Genomic DNA, 19,023 nt, shown 5'->3' on the forward strand with positions numbered 1-19,023 from the left:
CGCAAATTTAAGACGTCTCTTGATTTTCTTGAAAAATCCTTTGCACTCCCCAGATGAAAACCCATTTGACTTTTTTTCTATGCATATATGCCATTTGTAGCAAATACTGATGAACTGGAAAGTGTAATTTAGAGAGAGAAAGCCGTTTCTTCAACGAGGATGCGTGTGAAATTGTGATTAGAATATTCATGACGAGATATGACGTTACCATGGCGCAAAGACGTCATGTCGAGCTTAACCTTTGATTTTTTTTTTTTCAAATCCAGCATTTGATGATTGCTGTTGAAATGCTGTACGACTGTTATACTTCATAAAAGATATTTTTAAATTTCGATTTCAGCTGCTGTCTTTATATTAAGAATAATCAAAATCATTGATATTGCTAAAACGACGGCAATGGCACGTCTGATATACGATAGATTAGGAAGGAGAGTGAAGGGTTCCAAACGGTACGGTTTTTTTAGTCTTTATCATGTTGGCGCTTTAAAAATGAAACACTTCCAATGTAAAAAAGACAGCATTCGTATAAGTAGTATGCAATCTTTTCTCGTATGAAAAAAAAATCTGACGAGACAAGACGACATATATGTTTATATATGTCTTTTTAAATTTGAAAACATTTTTGAGTCACTGCATTTCGGTTTTTTGGTGTTTATTTCAGAACGTTGATAAACGAATTTTTTAAACGACACAAAGGTTTACAACGGATGGTTGTTTACAGAATGGGTTTGTACTGTCCGATGTCGGGTTTTCTTTGGTTTTATATTGTTTAATGTATCATCAAATATGTCCTTTAAACAACGGCCTCCCTATGTATGAGAGGTCAGTGTGTGTGGTTGAGAGAGACTTTACCAACTGTGTAGTGCTATCACACTTGGGTATAATGTCAAACGCACCCAGCAGAAAACCACGCCTTGTCTAGCTATTCACACTTCCAGGTCGTTGCTACCTGCAGTAACTGGGGTTCTATTGACGATCATTGTCTCCTACAACATGTACCAATCTGACTGGTGAAAACGTGTGCTCGGTCAATCTATGACAGCGATAGGAGATACCTTCTCATAGTCTCAAAAATGTTATTTACGTCACCAGATATAACAAAACAACAGGGTCCCCAAACTAGGTTGTTTTGAAGAGAATATTTAATCACATTTAAACGGTATTTCCTGGTTTGTAAACAACCATTTTTATGAGAGTAACGCTCTGAGTTCCATAAACAAATTTGTGAGTTAGGATAATATAGCGATCAGCTGTATAGCCGTTTCACAAGGCCACGTGTAACTACTATCAATATATGTCAAGCTTTATCTGTGTTGTCGCTGCACTGTAGCGTGGTGCATTTTGTACATGATGTACTAGAAAATCTGCATAGCTATCTTTATCTTAATCAACGCTCATGTGATTCAGTCGGCTACCATACATGTACAATTAACTATAAGATATGTTTTACACTTGGCATGTACAATTGTAGTTCAGTAATTACTGTTCTTAATAACAAAAAATATCAAGTTAGGTGACGAAACCGTAACCCTCTATGCAAATCATAATTGTAATGTTTAGAGAACTTATTATTACAAAGTTGTTTTTAGTTATTACTTTGTAATTCGATTGGCTTATAAAATCAATAAAGAAAATACCAACACGAAATTATAATTCAAACTTAGATTTAAAGTTCTATAAGACTAGGCCAAACTATGAAAAATAGATATCCAGCTGTGTATTGCACGAAGAAATATTTCTCGACGAGATAATAGTGACGACCAAAAAGCCTCCGCGAAGTCTTCATCAACCTGCATCTCTCATAAATCTTTGTCAGCTGCCAAAATCTTCCACGCAATGGGGGTAATGGAAACATGCCGTGGGATATCGAATCAACAGCGATATGTAGAAACCATAGGTTGGGGACACAGGGATGTTGCTATTGAAAATTCACAATAGAGAAATTAAAAACATTAGGATTTTCATAGCTTGGTGGAACGCTGTCCTGGTTGGTTTTATTGAAGTGAAAGACCTAGGTAAGCAGCTGATTTCCACGTTTGGAGGGCATTTACGAAATCGCTTGTTATTTACTGACAAGACGATATCAACATATATGAGAGTGAAATTAAAGGATTTGGAAGACAGTTGTGGTATGTTTTGATCGGCTCGTTGATAAATTCAGCCTCGCATAAAAACTAGTCAGCTAAATAGTAGGGCACAGTGTGTTTCAATATATATTGACAATCAGGAATTCGATCATTTTTATAATTTTGTCTTTCATATATTTCGTCTTTGGTTTTCGACGCATTTTTCATGGAAGATGTTTCAGTATAGTTCACATATATAACATAAATTTTCAACGACATTCGCCTTTCTTGGAAAATAAAGGTCTTATCAGGAGAACGAGTTTAAAATCTAATGGTCAATTTATTTTTTAAAGGAAATATTGAAGATTTGGCCTTTGGAATTAATTAAATGTATATATAATATATTTCAGTTAACAGCATCACAACAAGAGTGTATTTGAAAGTACCAAAATTGCTAGTCAGAAACTGACAAACATTTGGTTAAACAACTAGACAGGTCACCACATACTGGATTCTTGTGGAGTTTTAAGATGCTGATTGATTGTTACATGTTTCATACGCTATTGCTCAATTAATTCTGCCATTTCGATCTATAATTAGGTCTAAACAAATTTTTTTAAACGGTAGCAGTAGTGTCGCATTCACGGCAGGACATGCCTTTTCGTTACCTGGTTTTCCCACAACTTGATAAATAGAGATATCGAGATTTCTGTTACACTCCGGTGGATGGATAGGGAGTAAGAATAAATAAAACCAGTATGTGTTGAAGATTTATCTCAACATGGCATTCAAAAGCTGCATCCTTTGGTAACCATCGACGAGTCTACCTTTTCAGCGTGCCGATTTGTTATAATATGCAAATTTGTTGAAAATAGTTTGATAACAAATTTGCACGTTAAAACAATCGCCAGTAATATCTTGTTAAATACACGCCAATTTGCAATTTCCTGTCAAGTACATCTAATTCATTACAAAAATGGTTAGCAGGTAGTATCCATCGGTTAGTAATTATGCTTTCAACTATAATTGTGCATATAATTAACCAAATACTGATACTCAAGCCCGTCGAGAAAGGCAAACCTCGAAAGGATTCAAAAACCATGGAGGAATATCAAAACTTTTAATTTTGTCGATTAAAGTTTCCCAAAGTGATGATATATAAAGTTGGAATGCATTTTGATTTATATTTAAACAAAATTTGTATTTGGGATTAAATACTAGTGAATCAATCGAGCTTGATCTCAACAGAATGGTATTGACGGCTTCTGTCGCAGAACCAAAGTGTTTTTTGTGCAAGAAATTAAAATTATTAAGAATCTGAAGTTTGATAATTATTTCTCAATGAATGAAGCCACTAGAGTGCTGGATTTTCTAAAAACAAACAGTAATGGTGACCTTGACTTTGACCTTAAAATCCTGAAACACTAACTTGTCCAGGATATAATTATCCGTCATTTGTTCGAAATTCTCTCGCGGCATGAAGTCATAAGAGTGCTAACAAGATTCTTTTTCTAAATTTGTAACCTTGATATCGATCCTACACCTCTGAAACTCAAACTTGCCTGCGATATTATCCTTCACAAGACATTTCAGAAGGATGAGGAATAACACAGCTAGAGTCCTGACATGGATTTTCTAAAAAAAAAAGTAGAAGTGACATTGATTTTGATAACCCTGAAAATCTTATTTGCCCAAGTTAATAGGTCATATGAATGTACATATGTATATGGTGTTCGATTAAAAAATCCGCAAAAAGTGAAGCCGCTATAGATTTACTAGAAGTAGAAAGTGGTTTAGACCTTACAACCATGGAACTTTCCAAATATTTCGTTTAAAAATGGTATGAACTTAAACATTTGCGAACGTTTGGACTCTGAAAACTTTAATGACTACTTTGTCGTGTCGTTACCTTAGGGACCTTTCTGCCTACCATACCTTGGCCCGAATGACCATTTCTGTTATGACCATATCAATCCTACCATGTTAAACTCTGATTCGTTTGAAACAATTGTAATAATGTGGAAAACAAGCAGTTTATTTAGTAGGATGTAAATTACTGATAAATTCCGAAATTTTAGAGACTCGTATGTCTATGTTTTTGATACTATCTTTGCCGTGCTTAATGTTTGTTGATATACCTGTCTGATCTTTGGTTAGACGTCCATTTTAACTGAATAAAAAAACCTGTTTAATAGGTGTAAGATCGACTAGTTCAACCACTTCATGAAATGCCCGACTAGACGTTTATTCAATTCGAGCTGTGAAATCTAACTCTCAATACAAACATGATATGCAGATCGATTATTTGTAGATGCAACAGCTAACACACGCTTATTCTATTTACAAGATGATTACTCGTCTCGTTTAGCCTTTGACGAAAACCACTCCAACTTAAGAATTTTTAATCATTTAACGCATCACCCTGGTGCCAGCAAACATCAAGATGCATCAATCTATTACCCCGGAGGGATTTGGTGCCCATCGTTAATGATCTTTAATGGTTCTAAACAAGATAGATATCTTTTTCCCCGCTTGAATATAAGTTGCCATACCCTCATGGGTGTTTTTGACATTGGCTTTGCATTCAAAGGAATACGATTGTACCAAAGACATAAACATTGATGTGTGAAATAAATAATAACAAGTGTTTTTGTTTAAATTCAAAAGAAGCCCCCTTGAGTATCCAAACAACAGCATAAAGTCTGCATCTCGAATATCATAACACTCATAAAGCATTATCAGAACTCATGTATGGTAAAAAGCTTGAATTTCAGCAGAAACAAACATTAATTTGTAAATCCCAAATACGTCATTTACATCAATCGATACTGATAATAATATGCACGGAGTGTATCATTAGATTTAAGAGATTTTTTGGCAGATCTACAGAATGCGGTGGCATTTTCAATTAGGACCAAATATGAAACAAACAAGATATACTTTCGTTAGTTCTTCTTCAGAAGAAACATATTTATAGACCAGGCTTGCAATACCTGTGAGTGTAATTGTTTTTGTGAGAATGTTGTGTGTGTTGTCTTGAGTGGAAGTCCAAAAAACCAGTGGCAAGATGGACTGTTTGACATACCACTGACTTAATCAATTACTTATTCCGACCCGCCCCCTTAACCCCGTTTTTGGTATCCCGTAACCAAAGCATTATACAAGGCACCTTTAAGAGACATGCTGTCTATATATTTACATATCACCCGTTTGATGCACGATGGAGACAGGTTGCAAAGACGTAGAAACTCGTGAAACTTGGTAAGTATAGACATGTGAGAAAAGATTGTATGTTCGTTTCGTGTGTGACGCATTTCAATGGATTTTTATTTGTTTTAGGTGTATTTTCTCTATTTGTTCTCTCTTAGCCAATCAAACAATGTGGGAGAATTCACGTGTTGATGCCTTAGTATCACCCCGGATCTACACTGCGCCTCAAACATTCTTCCACATTATTTTATTGATTTAGGGAGAACAATACGAACAAATTCATCATTTATGTCAATGCCTCCGCTAAGATTCGAAATCGGGACTTCTGGTTTACTAGTCTGAAGCTGAACTGATCATGCCGAAGAGAAGTTCTCTCTAGCGTATCACCAGGATTACGTAATCATAATGATAACTCAAATTCAATAAAACAAGGGTAAAACATGGAAAATAAGAAAGATTTACAAGACGAAAAAGTGAAAGGAGTGCTTAGTTAATTTTGGTCAATACAAGTAAATAATGTTATGTTCTCAAATGAGGACAAAATACATAACAGCGGAACCAACAGGCGAAAATGTCCAGCTTAATATTACACAAAGATATTTGTCAATGAGAAACTCGTAATATTGGGAACAGGCCCACGAGTATTGAATCAGCTTAAACGTGTAAACACCATTGGTTGGGGATTCAAGGTTGTTATCCAGAAATGGACAATTCACAAAAGGATAATTGAAATCATCACACTTGTGTCATACAGCTTGGTCGAAAGCTGTCCATGTTTGTATCTTTGCAGGAAAATATCGAGTCAATCGATTGATGTAGCAGGGATTATCATGTCCTTGAATTCCAATGCCGGTGGGTGTGATACGTTGAACATGGTCAATAATTTTCTTGTTACTTAAAGACACGACGACGTCATCAATATATCTTATAATATAAGGTCTTTCTGATCTATATTTCGATAAATTCAGCCTCATGTGAAAGCAAAAACAAGTCAGTTAACAGACACAGATAGTTCCCTTAGATGTGTCAATAGTCTGCTGAAAGATCCACAAAACGTGACAAAAATATTGTCCACCAAAAACTTCGCCATTTTTATCATATCGTTCTATGTATATTTTTGTTTTGATTTAGATGTACATTGTATAACCATATTTGCTCCGCCGTTCACCTTCTCTGATGAGATGATAACACATTTGTTTTTGGAGTGTGTAATGAGGTATATATTCGTGTACAAAATGGTAAAATCAAATGTTCTGATGGACAAAATGTTCTTAGAATGTGTTGAAGATTGGTCAAAAGATCATTGGAGTTCTTTAACGTTAAAATACTATTGATTCCCTTCTTGAATAAACAGTATCATAATAATAGTGTAACCCAGGTTTGCTAGTACCAAGAGAAATGGTGAGAAGTTTTGACAAGGTTGGTTGAGCAGCTAGACGAGCCAGCAATAACATGATTGCTGTATATATGGAGTTAAAGAATCAAATATAAACAGGGGAGGTCCGTATCCATATACTTAATTGACAATCTAAATAATGGTGGTGTCAAGAAAAAGGATGTGAATAACACATTATTTCATATGTAGTTATTTATTCTTAATAGCCCATCACAAAAAAATGTTATTAGGTCCAAAAAATGTGAACAAAACGCTGCGAAAATAACAACAAACATAAGTGTTTAGGACCATCTGATGACAGGTGGCTAAAAGAAAGCCATTCTTTCATTTAAAGCACATAAATATTTACATACATATACTTATATACAATTTCTGGCAATGCATGACATCTTCATGTTTCGATCATATTTTCCAGTTCTTCCTTGCATATCTCAATAATAATCACGATCAAAATAAGTGTACAGACAGACTTGTTTAAAACTTCACAATTATGACAGCAAATTAAACACAATGTTGATACAATTTCTTATCTCATCTGCTAATTTACAAATTCATGTCAATTCCATATTCAACAAGTTTACTATATAGTCACCTGGAAGGAAGTTATCCTAGTGTAAATTTATAATGTGCGCAAATTTAAATTCATGTAGTTTTATTAGTAATATATTTTCGAAAATACCCTGAAGGTACAATGTAGGATATTTTTTTAATGTTTGTTAAAATTTGATGTCTTTAATCTTATACACTTCACTGTAATACACTCAGCACGTTTGCAATTACTCTTTTCATGCCAAATAGTGTATGAAAATATCCGATGAAGAAACAGCAATGTTTTTTGAAATCATTAGCCAATGAAATCCTGATATTTAACATTGTGTTTCTTAAGTGAATGAAAATATTCAAAAAGCATCCAATGACGATATTACGGACGCATTCTAAAATCATCAAATCAACTACTCTGCATACATGTTCTCAAACATAATCAAATTCATTGTATCGATAGAGAAAAGCACCAACAGTTAAGAGTGAACATGCATATATTACAGCATCAAACTTCAGTGCAGTCATCGGTTTGAACAAAAGTGCACATCGTTTTCTTTACCTCTTTATTGTTCGTTGAAACCAACTCTGGTTGACCCTGTTTCATCCGCAAGCATTGCGAAAAGAAAATTTCGACAAAATTCCTTCGAAATTTATCACCAAAAACTAAATAAACTAAGATATTCACAGAAAAGCTGAAATAATACAAAATCAAGAAAACTTTCTGGATAGCTAGCTCAGCCATTGTTGGACAAATGACAGAGGCAGAACTAAAATATAAATATTTCACCGTCATCTGGATTCGAATAGCATGACTTGGTAAGGTAAGCGTTATAAACACAAAGGAAACTGAAAACAACAGCCTAGTCACTTTACTCTGCGGTGATGACTGACGTCGATCGTTGCTGTTTTGTCGTTTTCCTCTGAGTCTCGCTTGCCGATGGAGTAATTCAAGAATACTGCATATAATAGCAATCATAAGACAGATTATCATCAGAATTGGAACAATAAGTGTGAGCACGGTATCTGAGTATGTGACGATCTGATTGATTTTATCATATATACTGTGGCGCGAACAAACATTATTTCCATCCGGACCAACATGAATTCCTGTTGTCCATAATGGAAAGTTGTAAAGAAGAAGTGCCACAAATGTAAATCCTGCGATGACGGATTTCGCTGTCCGAACTGTACAGTGTTGGTTCACTTTAAATGGTCGACATATTCGTATGTAGTTCTCAACAGTTACCATAACAACAAACCATACAGACAGGAATCCACAGATATAGGTCAGAAAGATTACAATCTGACAGACTCCATTCACATTGAAAATGTTGATACCCAAATCTGTTAAACATACTATAAACAATGTGATGAGAAATCCTGAATCCGATAATGAGCGGGCAGCTAGATAGAGACTACATGATGTTTTCCTTTGTGATTTGCTTAAAAACACTATAGTTGCTAGTATGTTTCCAACTAGTCCTAATGCGCATATGACAGGAGTGATATTCTTCTGTATCCTCGCTGCAACCTTTATGGCATCGTCGACCTCTGCACACATAGAATGTGTCGTTAAGTTATGATTGCTTATTGAAACGTTGCCTTGGACGGTTTCACGGTAGCTACTCATCCTGGTGCTCTGAACAGATGTAGTACGTTATACATTGCCTAACCCTCAATGCAGCACAGCTCACGTATTCCAGGTGTATCTGTAAACATACGAAAATAGGTTGAATTTATGTACTCATTACCAGATTTATTTATTAATACAGATGTTATTTATGACATTCAATGTGACCAGATGTTGTTTGATCTAATCCGTATGATCATTATCATATTTATACTTCATTCCCTGTGTTTACATATGGCTGGGTTACGTGCTATCGATCTATTTGACAGATGATCTAATGGAATGTATCTGCTAAGGTGTCTACAATTTCGTCCTTATCTTGAATTTAATGGATTCAAAAAGTAATAAATTGATGGGGTTTTACGATGATTTCATTTCGGAAACTCTGTTTGATCAGGGATCGTCACGCTAGCCAATATCTTTCTACTGGCAGGATAATTGAAGTTTTGTATCTCATATGCTGAAGTAGAATATATATCTTTTAAATTAATAGAGCTTGTATCGCGATGACGCCACGATATCAAAGTATCAAGCACAAAAAAAAAAAAAAAAAAATAGGATAATTGATAGTAGCAATGTCACAGTAGTTTAATTTGGAATTTGTTGGTTTATTAGTGTTCAGAGGTTAACGGAGAAGAATGCTTTCGTTTTAGCCGATGTTATTTTTTTCCTTTTCCTCCTAATTTGAAAATAAAGCCTCTTTGTCGTCTTTTTTTTTTACATCTTTAAATGTTGTTTAACGAGGTTTATCGTCCTACCGACAGCAAGTGTAAAAAATGAAGACGAATGTTTGCAAAATGAAATTACAGGATAATTTGGAGTTCACAAGCATTTTAATGAGGGCTATAGATCTTAAATATATATATACGGAAATGTTCAATTCTGTTGACCCACCTGAGACGGAAACGTTACGGAAGTACTATCGTAATAGTACGCTATGGATGACGTATTGAAAACGCTTATATATTTATGAATAAATAACCTGATTTATCTATAAAAAAAGCATATTGTGATTTAATTTTGTAAGAATGGACGATATGCGTGTTACAATATGAATTTATGTTACAAGTACAGTAGATATTTCATAAAACGTAGTATTAATAATCAATTATTACAAGTTGAATATTTTTATATTTAAAATTTTGTAATAACTACGAAATGATAATTTCATTTGAACGGTCCTAATCTTGTGATCGTATGATGCCTAATACAATGGTCTGGGTAAACATTTCGGTGTTTGATATAAAAGAATGCTTTAGTGAAATATGGCTCAGCTTCGAAGCATAAAGCTGTTACGGTCACATCGTCTTGGCTGTTTGCAGTTCTCCATTTCTGTCTGCATTGTGCATTTATTTTGCGATTGCATAACCTGTCTTTCCGTTCCTAAAATTGTGATTTCGTTTTTTAAGTTTTTAAATATCTTTTTGATGAATTAAAGAGATAGAGAGGAAAAAATACAAAAAAAAAAAAAAAACCCATTAACAAAAACAAAAAAACAGTTCAAATGATTTATGCTTTTAAAGGTTATGGTTTTGCATAATCGTTTAAATGGTTTGCAATACTGTTACTACCAAACACACAGTGGACTAATATCGTTATGCAAGAGTGTAGACGACTGATTTGGGACTTTAAATAACATATTTCGACAAGTCAATGTTCCCGTGTTGTCATATCATGTAATTTAATCAAATAAACTCCGACCACTTGATGTTAATTTGCTACCGAATACTTTTATTTTGAATATTTATTATGATATTATCGTTAGAGATGGTCTTTGTAACCGTCCTACTGACAACCTGTATCGGTTGTGTGACCACTTACAAATCCTTAATTTGAAGATCACACATGATGTATTTCTATTCATATCGTACACATTTAATCCACATTTCAGTCTTACCTTTAGCAAATAGTCAGGTTTCAGGTGAGTAGATGTAACAGTCGCTATGTCTCAAGGTAGATAACAGCTGTATAGGTACCTGATCGTCTCGAATGGCTGCATACAAAACTAACCGGTCCATCTGAAACCAATGAAGCTCTTTAAAGACTAGACTTTGTGAGTTAAAATCATAATCTGGACAGAGTTACAACCCTTCCCGTATGTTTTCTGGAAGCGGTGCTCCAATGGAGACACAATGTCGATCATCCAGACACTTCAACATTTTACGAAGTGAATAACGAGACAAGGGAGAGAAACATGACTGGATATAGTTTTGGTGTATTAATACAACTTTGTAGCGTTTAGTTTTCAAATACATTTTGTGAAGAAAAGACAATTTGCAATTAACATGCAGAACTAAAAATTCGTCCAATTCCCGCAAGTGAGTAAATTACATTGTAAGTTGGTTCTCTGGTACCATGCTATATTTTTTAATCCAAAGCATTTAAATCCAGTATTATCTTCTCTTCTAGAACGTACAAATAATCTGTAAAATACATTCTGGCATCAGTGTAGTGGTAGTTCGACGTATTCTTTTAAAAGTTGGATACAGGTGGAATTTTAACAAAAAATTATGTGATAAATTAAAATGAGTGACGTAAATCTAACAGAAAATAATTATTTTGTATTTCATTTGTGAGACAATAACAGTAAAATGCAGGTAGAAAATTCCCATCAACAAATCAATAATCAAAAACAACTTTAAATTTACATAAGTTCTTCTTTTTGACTAATTTGTTGACGACTTGTTTCAGCGTCTGCCGATTTCAGCAATTATTAAGACTGATGCAAGTAAGCTCTTTTAACGGCTATGCCATTTTTATGTTATTTGCAACAGCGATATCACCATCGACATTTTTATACCAGGAACACGACTAAGCGGTTGTGACACACAGCTGATAACACTGATACATGTAGCGTAATGTTGAGTGAAAGTAACGTTAATAACGAATTTACACATACTTGAAGACTCATCCAAAACCATTAACTTCAAGTGAATGACATTTTATAGGTTAGGTAGGATACACAGTTCAATCAATATTGAATTTGCCTTGAGTGTGAGAGAATTTTAACATTTTTTTTTTCGTTTCATATAATGTGCGATCCGTAAAGTTCCGACTGACCTTTGCAAATAAAGTTTTTGAGATGAAAGCTGTAGACGCAAGTTCTACAAATACATTGGAAGGAAAGTAAACGCGTACGAGTCTGCACTATATGCTATATCGTATTGAACAGTTAGTTTACTTTGCCATGTCTTTATCTTAAAGCTGTCCGTGAATGTTTGTTAAGGAAATATGATTTTGCCCTCCATGACGATTTGTCTATACACTGTGAATAAACCTAAATAAATTAGTAGCTTTAAGATTAGGATGATAGGCAACTCTAGGAATGTATGTATTGCCATCATTATACAACAAACTGGACGCGTGACGCGTGACATGAAATCCCCATCTGGTTTAGCAGTAATTGTTGGTTTCGGGGACAAACGGGAATAACAGATAATGACGAGGCATATAGATCAGGCAGAGCAGGAACTATCCAATGGAATAATTTTAGCTGATGACACTGGATCATGCCAGGACGAAAACACCACCGAAACAAGTTCCAAGTTGAAAGTATATCATTGTGATTAAGTTTTTGGAAAATAAGCCATATTTCTGTGACCGAAAAGTATCACTTCGCGTGCCACATTCCCAAACAACAAAAGGTCAATACTGATCATCTAGTACTCCAAAAGTAGTTTTCATTACTTATGTCTACCTGACACGATATCTGTTGAAGTTATTGTGAAAGTATTAGTAATGTATTGAATATATTACATTTCCTATGACTCTATCTTCATTAGAATATGTGATTATGGACTTCTCCTAATCTTTCAGGTAGGGAGGCTATGTGGTAGCTCACCTGTGTTTATGGCATACCATGGCGTCGGCTTCCGTCCGTTCGTCAGTTTTTCCTACAAACTGTTACTCATCAATGGCCACTACACTGAGTGGATTTTGACTGACTTGGGTCTAAAGCATCATTGCTGAAATGGACTCCGTTTAATGTGAATGGTGGGTCTTATCTACCTTAAGTCTTAGGGGCGGGCCCAAACCCTTCTTCTGTAGAAATAACGGGGGTGTCAAAAATTATATGAAACACCATGTGAAATCTTGGTTTAGAGAGACTGGACAGACGGGAAAAATGGGATAAAAAGATCTTCAGCAGGAATGAATGACCTTATACAATCCTGTTTCATACATTGACTGCATACGTTTCCTTTAAAAGAGTAGTCATCCTGAAAATTTCAGTATTTCAACTAAAGTTGGTCTGAATTATTTCTGAGAAAGAGCGAACATTTCCTAAATAAATGTAATACATTCATAAATTGATTAGGTTGAGCTTTCAGTTGACTTTTTGGCAATCTTCTTTGAATCAAAGCACTCGGTGGATATCAAGCAGATTTTGTCTGAAATGTCAATCAGCGAGGACATTTTTCGCTGGAGGACAATGCCCCTCCTTTGTATTTTTGATTTCAATCAAACTTTTCAGGGAAAGAACACTCATTTCGTAAATAAATAAGCTGGGTTCCATTGGGAAAAGGAGGATGAACAGCAAATGGAAAATTAGCTACATTTGCTTTTAAATGCTACTTTTCCTAAATGCCTTAGAGGACGTCCACCAAATTTTGTCCGAGGCGTTACTGTTAAAAACCAATTATTTCTTAAATAAATGATGTCGTCCAACTCATTGGGATAATGATAGCCCACAAAAGGAAAATAAGCTTACATTAACATATTTACATCTTAAAATCACAAGAGGGAGAGGACAATCTTTTCGTTAATAGATAATGTATTCCACTGACAAAAACTGCTACCAGGCAAGGGGCACCCAACAAAAATATTAGTTAATGCTTGTTTAAAACAGAACGTATTTGATCCAAACGACCTGAAACATCTTTTGGGAAAAGTCACCATTTCTTGAACAAATGAAGTTAGTTCGAACCCTGGGAACCAAGGGGTGGATCTTAAGGGCGGAATTATCCGATATCAACCAAATTCAGTTTGAATGGGAAATATTTCTTTGCTAGTTTATTCCTTAATTCAACAAAATTAGAAATATCACTGAGTTAGGACAATTATTACTTTACTTAACTCATAGTAATTTGAATCTTTGTGACTACAACCAAATACCAACATGTCAACATAATCTAAGCTCTTTAACACTAGGGCAAAATATGAACAAAAGAAAGACTTAAACTGAGACTCCTGAAAACGCACAAGGAGTATAAGACCAGGTGTTCCGAAACAATAAACATCTTCTGATTCATCAACACTATCTAATGAGAACAAGGTATACAACAACGGATCCAGCAAACAAGCTAACGAGCATCAAACACGCCCAGCATCATATCGCACAAAGAAATAGAATATTTCTAGATGAAATCACGATGACGACCGTAAAATTTCCCATAATTTTCATCAACCTACATCTTTTGAAACCTTGTGTTACGAATATATCCGTCATTTGCACAAAAATGGTGAAATATGCCCTTGAATATCAAATCAATCAACTGCGACATGTAATCACCATACGTCGGGGATGCAGAAATGTTGTTATCCAGAAATGGAAAATTAACAATAGGGGAATTAAAATCATCACATTTATTATTTAACTTGGTGAAAAACTGTCTATGTAAGTCTCCTTTTAAGAAAATATCGATAAGCGACTGATGTAGATGATTCTGTCGTGTGTTTGATTTCAAAGTGTTTACTTTGGAGATGAAGGAATGGGTTGCCATAAGGTAATTCGATAACTTTTGACCAAATATCATCAGAAGCATCCTTTGGTGATTGGTCCTTGTGAATTGTGGGTCTGATCCTCTTGGTAGTTGATAGATGTTAAGCTGGTATTTTGACCTCGTTAGATTTCGAATATCATCGGATGAAAGGAACTTAGTTTCGTGTAATTCTACATTATGGTACCTTTGGGACAGAGTAACGAAACCCAATGAAGAATATAGAGGTAAGAAATCAAATTCATTCTTTTTTTTCTGATATGTAGGTACTTGGATACAATTAGTTTTTTAGGTTTTAAATTCCTAATGTTTTGGAGAAAACTGAATTGTAATTCTGGATGAAAATGTAGATGCTGAAATATACAGTGAGCTATTATACAGGCCATCTGAACCTCTTATTTTATGTCATCGACATTATAAGGGTTGATGCAATACTACCAGTGTCCGTTACGTCTCGTTATAAACCATTCGAACCTTTCGACAAAGTCATATGTAAGTAACGGCAGGTAGTTATGTCTTACAGGTATTTTCTAGTTTTAATCTGCTATTATGTGTTCATTCTAAACCTATGGATATCAAATTCAAAATATTTTACAGATAATTGCTTTAATCCGTGTATACAATTATTTGATACATGGTAACTCGTAGTTAATGGATATTACCACATGGCTGCATTGCAAGTCATATTGACATTTTCAGGGATTTAAAAAATATTTCAATGTTTCATCTATGCCTAATTTTGTGCTGTCATTTTGTCGTAAACTGGGAGCTCGATTATTTTCAGAACCTGAACTGACCGATCATAAATCATTTGCCAGAAATTTCTGTAATATTATGTTTCTCGATCTTTTTGAGTAAAATATATATCATAAGTGACCCTCGCGATATTTCAACAATACTCTAATTCATTCTTAAGAGATATCTTTCTCGCTGACAAGGAGCAAGGATTTCTTCTGCTACTAAGATACAATTTATTGTACTGTGACTTATGTACAACATACATATTCTGTCCCGGTGCTCATATATGTAACAAAGTTAACGTAGGTATCAATACTGCCCTCAAGTTGTCGCAACGTATGGAACGTTCTGTACAGCATATATAATATCAATTGGTCAAAAGCGATTCTTGCACGATTCTACATGTTAACTTCTAACTTCATTTCAAGCCAATAAGTGTACTTGGTAACGCCATCGATTTAGACACTTTCTCCCATGTATATTTTTCACAGTAGACGTCCAATAGTCGATTAAACGCAGATAAATCACGTGATAAGTAGTCTAACAATATATGATCAAATGTTATTAGCAGGTCATTTTATTGACCAGTAAATTGCGTTGACAAATTTCTTGGCTACAAAAACATGATAATCAGAATCTTTATGTTGACGAGGTTGTTTTCAGCCCATGAACGATTCTCTCTATATTCATGGAACGGTTTTCATGTTTTGCTAAAACTCAGGAAATGAAGTTTTCATGACATTCTGATTTAAGATAATATTACACTTTTTTCATTATCAACAAAAAAAAATAATTTTTGGGTTTGGAAGATTCAGCCATTGACCTTGTTGTAAACGTCTTGTTATAAATATGACAGTTTATGAAATTCATAACAGTGAATTAATCAATACGTAGACATGAAGGATTCGAAGACCATGCACTGATAGTAACTCGTTTCAACATATTTTGGCTATATAATGACATTGTTATATAGATGTGATAACACTACAATCAGGAAGAGAGGAGTGGTTGCCATCGGCACTTGGAACAAATAGCTGAAAGAACTGTTCACATTCAAGGAAACACCTGTTTGAATGTGATTATGCAATACCGTAACATCAAGGAATTGTACATTGGGAGATTTAAGATACATTCAAAAGTAAACTCTCTTTTAGTTGATATCAGAAGAAGTTACGTGACATATCGTGTTTCGTCTGTTATCCGCTTTTTTGTTTGCCTCTGCGTAGGATGGCAATCAAATGCCACACAGATATTAGAAATAGCCCAATAGTTATAACACCTACAATATCATATCTTCCCACTAAACATAATAGATAAGTTACAAAGAAGGAGTATCGATGTTTGTTAATAGTGGTTTGTCATACTTTAAAGAAAAAAGTAATTCAATTCTGTTTCACCTTTAATTGCAATTAAATGTGTGTTTCTACCAAGAGGTTAGATGGTAACAGTGTTCGTATTGGTGATCACTTAAGTTTTTTTTAACATTTTTGTAATAAAAATTTTCTGTTCAGGGAAACTGTAATCATGTGTCAAATATATTGTTCTTACTTATCAAAATCTTTAAACGGGCATACTTATTGATGTCAAGAATAGATGTTTTGATCAATATAGTTTGCAGGATGTTTTACTTTACTTACAAAGACCACTCGTCATTTTAAACAGTATATACTAATATTTGACATTGATATATATATTTTCAATTATTTGATGTCGTCGCTTCAATTTGGACGTATTACGTCCGTTATTTGTATACTAATTGTATTTTTTTAAGAACCTAATTGGAAATCTTAAGCAATATATTAGTGTAGTTACGTTTTATTGCGAGATAAATACATAGTCATACGCGATGATGAGACTGAAGAAAGTTTCTAGAATGACACAATGCTGAAAAATAAAACTAATTTTGCAACAACTCTAAACAATGTGGTGATTCCCTAAGTTGTATCTTTAAAACCATCGCCGACGATTGACGATTTTCTAGATCGTCAAAGTGATTATTATAACTGATCCGGTTTTAAAAAAAGATTTTTTTTGTCCCATTTTTTGTTTAATGAAAGTTGTCACGTTGTTGAAGAAATGATAAAGATATCATACTTACTTTGTAGAAGTGTTGTATTTGCATTCCATAATATCACTTCGAACAGACGAACAGCCTGCTATATATCACGATCGTTACATCCAGTGTCTCCGCAGCGTTCTCTCCTGATCAATAAACGAACCTGCTTTCCTCTAGTCCTTTATACCAAGCGAACAGCATCACATACTCTATGAAAATGTCGTTTATTACTACTGGAGTTGGTATTTGAGCAAGCACTGCGCAGTTTTGCTTATCGTAAACTGGGAAAAACGTCACGTACCGTGTTTGTGTGGTGATTTCACGTCACAAATATTGTATTGACGATAAATTTGTCTGTATATATGAATGATAATTATAATTTTTCTGCATGTTGATGGATCATTTTGCTGTTTTAATCGCCTCGTGCAACTTGATGGAAATGTACATTCCAATCAAAAACAAATAATTATAAGTTTAGCTTAAACTTGTCTAAAATTATCTTGAAACTGTTCCAATTTTGATTACGATGGCCACTATATCAAAAACAAATTTCAGCAGTGAGAAATTGCTGTGAATTAACGTCATACGACGTGATTTTGTTGCAAAACAAAACCTTTATATGATAAAGATATAATAAAGAGAGGGCTTTTTTTCCAAAGATTTTTTAAAGAATTGCTATGTGGAAGAGCAATTAGGTGGGATACAAAGAATTACTCCATGAAGGATACACATATTTTTGTAAAGCTCTGATTAACTCACACCGATTTCCAAAACGCTTCCGCCGAGAAAGCTCAATTGTGTTATAGCATTCCATTGCCGTAATTGTTATTCAACAATGAAAAGTGACGCGTTCCCTGCGGACTACAGTATTTTATATTATTTTACAAGGCTGTTTGACAGCTGATTTTCAAAGAAGCTAGAGCATGCGCATTAAAAGTTTCCTAATAATCTGGAATCGGAAATGTTACGTTATTAGATTATTTTCTCAATGACGGTAGTTATGGCAATTCTTTGTTATTTTAATTTGGGGTTTTCGAAGTATTCACCTGATGCGTTAAAATCTTAACTTCGTATTAATGGTCCATGTAGCACCCATCAAATGTTGAAATTAGGACGTCGCAAAACCAAATGTTTTCAACTTTCAAGTTGCTCATCGCATCGCATCTTTCAGAATGTATGAAATTATTGAGAAAATTGTATCTAATGCAAAGACTAAAACATCTTCGTAACCTTTTTCTGTTTTAAATTGATTCCATTTCCCGGCTTATGTTTGGGAGATTATATTTTATTGTTAATATAAACAAAAATTAAACACTGAAGATTTTAAATGCATGTTAAGTCACAATTAATAGCTTTCCGAACCAACACAATGCATCCTTCAAAACTCATATATACCAGAACATAAATGTATCTTCTATAAATACCTTTATATTTGAAGGATTCTTTAGTTTTCTTGTTCTTGAAAGTGGATTACAATCTCAGACATCAGATAACATGGAAATGAATGAAGAAAAACATAGCGCGTTTCATAACAAATGTTTGTGCTGCAATACTTCAGATCTAATTGGCAATGCCTGGCGACAGCCATTGGGGAACCTAATGACAAAAACACAACAGCGATCATTCAATTCCATGAAATTAGGATAATGACCTAAATTGCTCTGATT

The sequence above is a fragment of the Ylistrum balloti genome, unplaced genomic scaffold (assembly GCF_031769215.1).
Source record: "Ylistrum balloti isolate Yb309-2 unplaced genomic scaffold, AGI_CSIRO_Ybal_v1 Utg370128, whole genome shotgun sequence".
NCBI lineage: Eukaryota > Metazoa > Mollusca > Bivalvia > Pectinida > Pectinidae > Ylistrum > Ylistrum balloti.